This window comes from Antedon mediterranea, chromosome 9, assembly GCF_964355755.1.
Source record: "Antedon mediterranea chromosome 9, ecAntMedi1.1, whole genome shotgun sequence".
Taxonomy (NCBI): domain Eukaryota; kingdom Metazoa; phylum Echinodermata; class Crinoidea; order Comatulida; family Antedonidae; genus Antedon; species Antedon mediterranea.
Window position 1 is genome coordinate 11440479 of NC_092678.1, and position 8088 is coordinate 11448566.

Below are 8088 nucleotides of genomic sequence, written 5' to 3' on the forward strand. Positions count from 1 at the left end.
TCCCCCAAAACATGAAAAATGAAGATCAATTAAATCAAATTTTGAATAGATCATATTGTAGCTATAATAAAGTTGTTCACTTTCGCCGAAAAAAAATCCGAAAAAAATTATTAATTTCGCTAAGAAAAAAGCAAAATAAGTTAATCAATTTTCCCAACTTGTCAGCTCAAAATTTAGGCCGATAGAGCTAACTCATAAATATGCATGATATGTTAATGAGCATCGACACAGCTGGGATCTGATCTAACAAACATGGATGATGCACGTTGTGTACACAACACCCACAGATCGACGCGACTCGACTGGGGGTTTCCCCTGATCGTATGTAAAGCTAAGCTGTTAATTTGTCGGTAAGTAGGCCTAGACGGTTATTTTAAATATAATAATTATATATATAACGCAAACTAAACAGACGTTTGTAATAACAGGAAGGTAATTAATTAACTTAGCCTGGGATTTTTTCAGGGCTAGGCCTAGAATAATACATGCATAGGCTAGTAGTAGTAGTAGTAGAGGAGGCAGGCTGCTGGGACAATCGGGTCTCTGCAGAAAATGCCCAGCTAGGCCCTATACATTGTACTCTTCATAGACTGGCCTAGGCTAGGCCATCAATCCGAAAATACAGCCAGCCTGCTGTACCATATACATAATTTACAGTTGAATCTTGTTTAACTAGTTTTTATGATAAAAATAAAACAAACATTTTTTCAGGGAAAATGGTTACAATACAACTTACAAGCCTGAAGTTGAGAACCTTCCTCCAGCAGCACTGTACAAGTAGACAGAGGGGAAAAGCCAGCTTAGCCATTTTACCACACAAACTACTGTTCTTTACCATGTAACTCTGTACTGTAGTAAGTCAAATATTTGTTTTCTCTTTATTAAGTCTTAGTTGTAATGTGTTTTACCATAGAAAGTTAGTGTACTTATTTGTCAAAGCAAGCAATTTCACTAGCCCACATTTTGCACTAAATGTGCATGATCTAGACCTATTTATAAATACCAAATTCCAGGTTTTCGTACTTTGCCGAAATTAAAAACTTTAGATTTTGTGAAATATTTAACTTATTTATACATCATTATTTAAACATTTTTATTTAAAGACGTTGAGCTGATGAAGACTGGAACAGAGGTCACATTTGTACTTCATAAAGACAACTGATGATAGACTCTGTATATGATTGGATATTGCAAGAAAAATATTTGTGATGCTGCATTCGGCCAATATGTTCCTGTTCAGCTTGTAAAATGTTGTACAGTATAATTTTTTTTATAAAGCAATAATATTTGTACAGTATATTATTTTGTAAACATAACATTCAATAAATAAAAAATACTACTACAACAGTACACAGAATAAATTCTTCAATTTTACTTACACTTCATAATGTTACTGTAAATATTACATTGCAAAAGGAGTTAATAAAAAATATATATAGGCCTAGGCCTATATACAGTTACAGTATATCTTATTGAATTCCTGTATTGTTTTTTGTGTCAATTTGTCTACTAATATCAATGTGTTGATTGTGGCAGTAATTACGGCAGCTATAGTCTTCTAAGATCGCTCATATCCATTACAAAGTGTCATTTTAATAGTAAGAAATGTTTCAATAAATTGTGAATGTTGCCGATACATTTTGTGTTTCTCACTACTTCACTTGCTCTTATTGTTCAATCAATGTTAATACCTGAAAAAAAAGAAGAAAATTGTGTCAAATATCTGCATAAAATGGTTAATTGTGCAAATGTTGATTTGAACCTATTGCATTTGATGCAGAAAATATTTTTAAAATACTGTACAGTAAACATTCAAAACAATATTTAGATTTATTTGGTAATTTTCTCTGCAGAATAGATAGTTGAAATCCTAACAAATTAAACCAATTTATCAGGATGCCAAACAAAATTATAAAAAAAAAATACATCCCTCCTGGTGGTGGTCTAGCCCTAGCTAGTAGTGTACTGCCTAGCCTAGGCCTACTACCTCTACTTATAGAAACAGGAGGCAGCAGTAAGGCTACTCGAGACTGCCTGCCATGTGGTTGTGCTAGTTAGTACTAGGCCTACTAGTATGTAGTAGACTAGTATACAGTAGCAGAAAACTCGGGCCTAGGGCCTAGGCCTAGCTAGGCCTCTCCTGCTAGCGAAACAAAAACTCACCTAAATGAATAAGATTCAACATCAAAGTTACCAACTGCAGTTCTACTTAGTATTCTGCTAGCTATAGTTTTCGTGTTTTCTTCAAGATCGTCTCGCGTCACTACTCGACTCTCTCTATGCATTGCTATCGTCGCGTTGTTGGCTGTTTGTTGAGAGAACCATCATCCACAAGATGTATCCATACAATATGAATATTTATGAGCTAACTCAGGTCAAGGGTTAAATTAAACCGGAACACGTTTGTCTTCCAGACAAATAGCTTCCGGTTGGTTAATTTTTGCTTTAAATTACGATTTTCTCGAGTAAAACATTTTTTTTTTCGATCCAATTTCAGTTCAAAGTGAATAACTTTTATGTGCAATTAAAATGGCCTATTCAACAAAAATATTTAAAAAAAAAATGTTTTCAGGGGGACAATACATCTTTAAACTCTCTGCCAGTCTTCTTCTTTCCTCTGTATTCCACTTTCCTCTTTTGACTCATTTATGTCATGTATAATTATATTAGTTTTCCTCCTCTCTTTATCCTCAAGTTCTTTTACTATTTCTTCTATCTTTTTTTCAACTATTTGTTTAAACTTTCTATCACTTTTCTTTATCTCTACCAATACAGTTGCTGCATTAGCTTTTCCACTCGCGTATGTGAGTGAATTGAGATATGGAATCTAAATGACGGATTTCGCATGGAGAGTGACGATCAGGTTTGGCGTAAACAAGTGGCTTATGGTCAGTCAAAATGTGAAATGAGCGTCCTTCAAGTGAATGACGGATTGGTGAGAGTGTAGCATTTGCGAGGGCAATTTTAATATTGTTGAATCCCAATAAAGCTGCGTCGGTCCATACAAGGTCCTGTTTCCCCAACAAGTAAGGCTGTGACAGGTTTTAAAATCTGGGCACATTGCGGTGTAAATTGTATGTAAAAGTTAATAAGTCCAAGAATTCAATTCAATTCAATTCAAATAAACATTTATTTCTTTCATTCATATTTGAGTAAAAAAACATTATAATTTCTGATATTTTATAAATAAATATTTTTTTTTTTCGAGATATAATACAGTAAATCATAATGTATAAAAAGATGATTCAGTTATATACAAAATGAAAGAGGCAAAAAAACCCAAGAAAGTATCGATCAATTGGAAAAAAAAAATCCAATTGAAACTTGTATGTTGGGAAGCCATGTAAGAAGATTATATACTTATATATATAAATGTAAACATATAAATACACAAACACATATAGATCAACAGACACACACACACCAACAGTAAAGGAAGCAATTTCGAAAAAGTTTCTAAAGTTAAAAAAAAATATTACAAAATAGAGAAAACAATTAGTTATAATTTGAAATAAGATATTCTTTAAGTTTAAAAGAGAACATTTTGCTAGAAGACGATGATGAAATTTCGGGAGGTAGATTATTGAATAGTTTAGAACCACTATAGCGAATGTTATGTTTCATTTTAGTTAGTTTAGGTTGAGGAAGATGAAGGTCCCGTGATGCTCTTGTGTTATACGAATGGATTTCAGAGTTCAGTACAGGAAAAGTTAGAAGGCAGTTTGGAATTAATATGTTCATAAACGAAAATGCATTGTTGGAGTTTATTAATATCGTGCACAGTTAAGAGTTTAAGGTTATAAAAAAGGCTATTAGTATGAGCAAGACGTGAGTTACCCGAGATAAGACGAACAGCTTTCTTTTGAAGGACGTGTATTTTATTAAGATTTGAAGGGTAATTATTGCCCATACAATGTTACAGTAACTAATAAAAGGCAGAATAAAGGAACAGTAAATATTGCGTAAAATTTGAGACGGTAAAAAGGAAGACAGACGATAAAGTATGCCAATGTTTTTAGAAATTTTTAATTCAATTTCTTTTATATGATTTTTAAAATTTAGCTCTTGGTCAATTAAAACACCTAGAAATTTGGTTTGCTTAACATAGGGAATTACTTGATCACCAATCAGAATTTTATGAGACTCGTCGGTCAGTTTTTGATGACGTATTCCAAACAACATAAAGTTGCATTTACTTAGGTTTATTGAAAGTTTATTCACATTAAAATAATCGTTAATATTAATTAATTCTTGGTTAAAAGTATGAAAAATTGATTGAAAGTTAACACTTTTAAAAAATAAAGTCGTGTCATCTGCATAAAGATAAAAGGTAAGGATATCTGAGGCGTTTGGTAAATCATTGATGTAAATTAGAAATAAAAGAGGGCCAAGCAAGGACCCTTGGGGAACACCACAGGTAATGGGCTTAAGATCAGAGGTATGATTGTTAACAGAAGTACATTGAAATCTATTTGATAAGTAATTGTTTAAAAGTTTAAGAGCAACACCACGGATACCATAATTTGAAAGTTTGGTAATCAGAATATGATGGTCAATAGTATCAAAAGCTTTCGACAGGTCAATAAACAAGCCAGAGGAAAAAGAATTGTTTTGAATTGCATCAATAATGTTGTTGGTTAAATCAATTAGCGCAAAAGACGTAGAATAGTTTTTCCTAAATCCGAATTGTTTATTATAAAGAATATTGTGCTTGCTTATAAAATCATAGACGCGGTTGTTATAAATAATCTTTTCAAGAATCTTTGAAAAAAAGGGAAGGATGGAGATTGGACGATAGTTATTTGGATCGGACTTGCTACCTTTCTTGAAAATTGGAATAACTTTACCAATTTTTAGGGAGTTGGGAAAAACACCAGATGTAAGAGATAAATTAAAAATGTAAGTGGGAGGAGAGAGAATAGTGTCAATGGATTTTTTAATAACTTTAGCACAAATGTCATCGATGCCAGAGGCCTTGTTGCTTTTAAATGAATTTGTGATTTTGTGCACTTCTTGTTCGGTTACAGGTGAAAGAAAAATTGAGTTAGGAATAGGGGGATGTAAGAAGTGATGAAAAGTTTTATCAGAGTCATTGTTTATTTTTCCAGCAAGGTTGGGTCCAATATTTGTAAAGTGGTCATTGAATAGATTTGCTACTATTAGGCTAAAGGTTCTATTATTATTATTTATTAATTTTCCATCAGCTAAAAGTTCAATATAGGCAGGTGCATTTTTATTTGACTTAAGAAGAGAATTGATGACACGCCAGGTGGCCTTGATATTGAACTTAAGCTTAGTAAAAGTTTCACAAAAGTAATCCAATTTAGCAGTTTTTAAAACGTTGTTTAATTTATTTCGATAACGCTTATATTTGGATATATTAGAAAGTGTTGGATGGCGTAGACTTTTAGAATAAAGTTTCTGTTTGTACAAAATCGAGGTCAAAAGTCCATCGGTCATCCATGGTTTAAGTTTAACTTTAGCTTTGGATGGTTCAATTAAAGGAAAGTGTTTATTATATAAGGTGGTAAAATTATTAATAAATGTGTCATATGCCAGATTTGTGTCTTGCGTACTCACGACATCATTCCATGGAAAAATTGATAAATCATTACGAAAATTAAGGATATTGTGTTCACTAGTATTTCTAAATTTAAGATTGGTATTGATTACTCGCTTACTCGGTTTATTTGAACTGATGTTAAAGGATTTCGCATAGTTTGCGTAAAGAAGTTGTGGAAAGTTTTGTATTGCTTCGACCTTTACTTGCAGTGGTCGAACACCTTGCGAATCAACACGATGTCCTAGAAACTCGAGCGACGAAACTCCAAATTGGCATTTCGCTGGATTGAGAACGACGCCATATCATTTAGACGAGTGCAGAGTTAATGAAGGTGAATTTCGTGTTCCTCGGCACTGGAACTTGCAATAAGCAGGTCGTCAATATAATCCACGAGTTACATGGTCAATAAACGTTAAACGGTTTGTGCGGCATTAAACAGAGCCAAATGGCATCCTAACAAATTCAAACAAGTCCAAACGGTGTGGTAATAGCAGTTTTATGAAGTGCCCTTAACATTCAAAATATACAGAATCGGACAACCGTTGTTGGGATGTAGCTAAGAAAATTTAGAAAAATAGAGTTGGAGGTCCCAGAAATTGGACTTATTAAACTTCAAAACATGAAACAAAATATATAAGCCCCTATATCATGGTTGTGACTTTAAAATAGAGCTGTTAGGTCACGGAAAGTGCACTTATTGTACTTCGAAATATGATATGAAATTTATAAGTACCCAGCTCTATAGTTTGGGCTGAGCTAAGAAAATGTGAAAAACTAGAGCTGCAGGTCTTCAAAAATTGCATCAGACATTGAGGTTAAAAAAAAGTGGACCGCTTTGCCTTTATTTAGGTGGGGAAGGGGTGCCTCCGCAAGCGTACAGTGGCGTATCCAGTGGTGGGGGCGGGGCCCCCTGATTTGGTGTCCGTCGGCACACCATCGTGTCCGTCGGCAAACAAAGGTGCCGGGGAAAAAATAAAGTTAGGCAAATAAGAATAAACTATTATTCTGACAATAATTGAACTGTAAATATAATTCTTTTGAGTGTTTGTTTATTTACATATCATATCATTCCCTTCAGTTAACTATTTTAAATTGTCATTACATCGAACCAAACCCGTAAAAAATGTGGTTAAAATAATATCTTATCATCTAGCACGTACGGGCGTACGCGCTATATTGTTTTTACAGTTGAGCCTCTCATGACCTGGAATTTGTATGTCTTCCTACGCTAAGATTATATAGTTCCACATGCCATGTGCTTTTTTCTCTAAGATATATTTATTATAAGTGCCAAAAAGCCCATCTTTTCTCGATATGAGGCCTTTATTATTCAAATTTTTTAAAGAAAAAGCACACATACCATAAAAAAATATCCATGTATTTCATTTTTGGAACAGAATATTCCGTGAGGCTCAACTACAAAATCACCATTATGTGATATGATGTCATCGTAAGCCAATAAAAGCTGAGCTTTCCCGTGATTGGCATTGCTCACGGTTGAATGATTTTGGATTCTGGCTGATTTGATTGGTGGATGCGAATCACCCGCAGCGGAATGTTTTCTCTCGCGCGTGTACCATAAAATCACATGGTCTCTCTGATTGTTACTACACAAAGTTGGAGCAATGAATTTGTCCGAATTCCGTTAAGTAAACAACTTAACTTTATATATTTTAGAAGCATTTAATAACATGTTTTATTGATATTTCCAATGGTGATATATAAATTAAATTACTAAAAAACGTAATTATATGTAATTATTTTAACCAAAAATGGCGTAGTTAATAGAATTGTCGACTAAGGCCGCAAATTGTTTTAGGCCTACTTCTTTCGGGCAAAAAACGATCATTTTCGGCGATGTTTTAGACCCTATATTTCGAAAACTACAAGTCAGATTTTCGTAATTCTTTCTTTATTATAATATTAATACAAAATACTAACAGATAATTTTTAATTTGGTTTTAATTTTGCATCTTTATCAAAATAATAATAATTAATAATAATAATAAGACAACATGACTACAGTATATGCAATCCTAGAACATATTAATCAGGTGTAGGCCTATGTAAAGTACAGATAATGACACAAATTTTGTCGGCGAATTGGCAATTCCCCCCCCCCCCCCCCACCCTTCCAACTTCAAAATCCTGGATACGCCAGCGTGACATAGGCCTACAGGACATGACATTGAAAATGTAATAAATTATAATAAGATGTTGGCTAAACGAAAATGGCATGTTTATGTTTAGTAATGTACTAAGCCTACAGTAGGCCTACAATTAAATGTTTATTTAAGTAGGTACCCCACGGTACAGAGGTTCCTCGTAAATTAACAAATCGGTGAACATACGAACAATTAACGTAATTCGTTTTTGCTGTAACGTACGTCGATACACAGTTACGACGTAACGCGTCGGTAAACTTTCCCCTGGAAAGCAACTACATTTTGGTCCCTGGATCGGATGGAACACACGCCTCTGGGCCTAATGTTATACGATTCGTACAAAGGGACACCGCCAGATAA

General features: G+C 33.8%; 1 long non-coding RNA gene across 1 annotated transcript; it reads left to right on the forward strand.

Annotated features, from left to right (window-relative positions):
• The first annotated feature begins 221 nt into the window (after window positions 1-221).
• LOC140059258 (uncharacterized) lies at window positions 222-1370 on the forward strand. Its single transcript, XR_011847161.1, has 3 exons — window positions 222-350; window positions 712-854; window positions 1104-1370. It is a non-coding gene; the product is annotated as an uncharacterized lncRNA (long non-coding RNA).
• Window positions 1371-8088: the final 6718 nt, after the last annotated feature.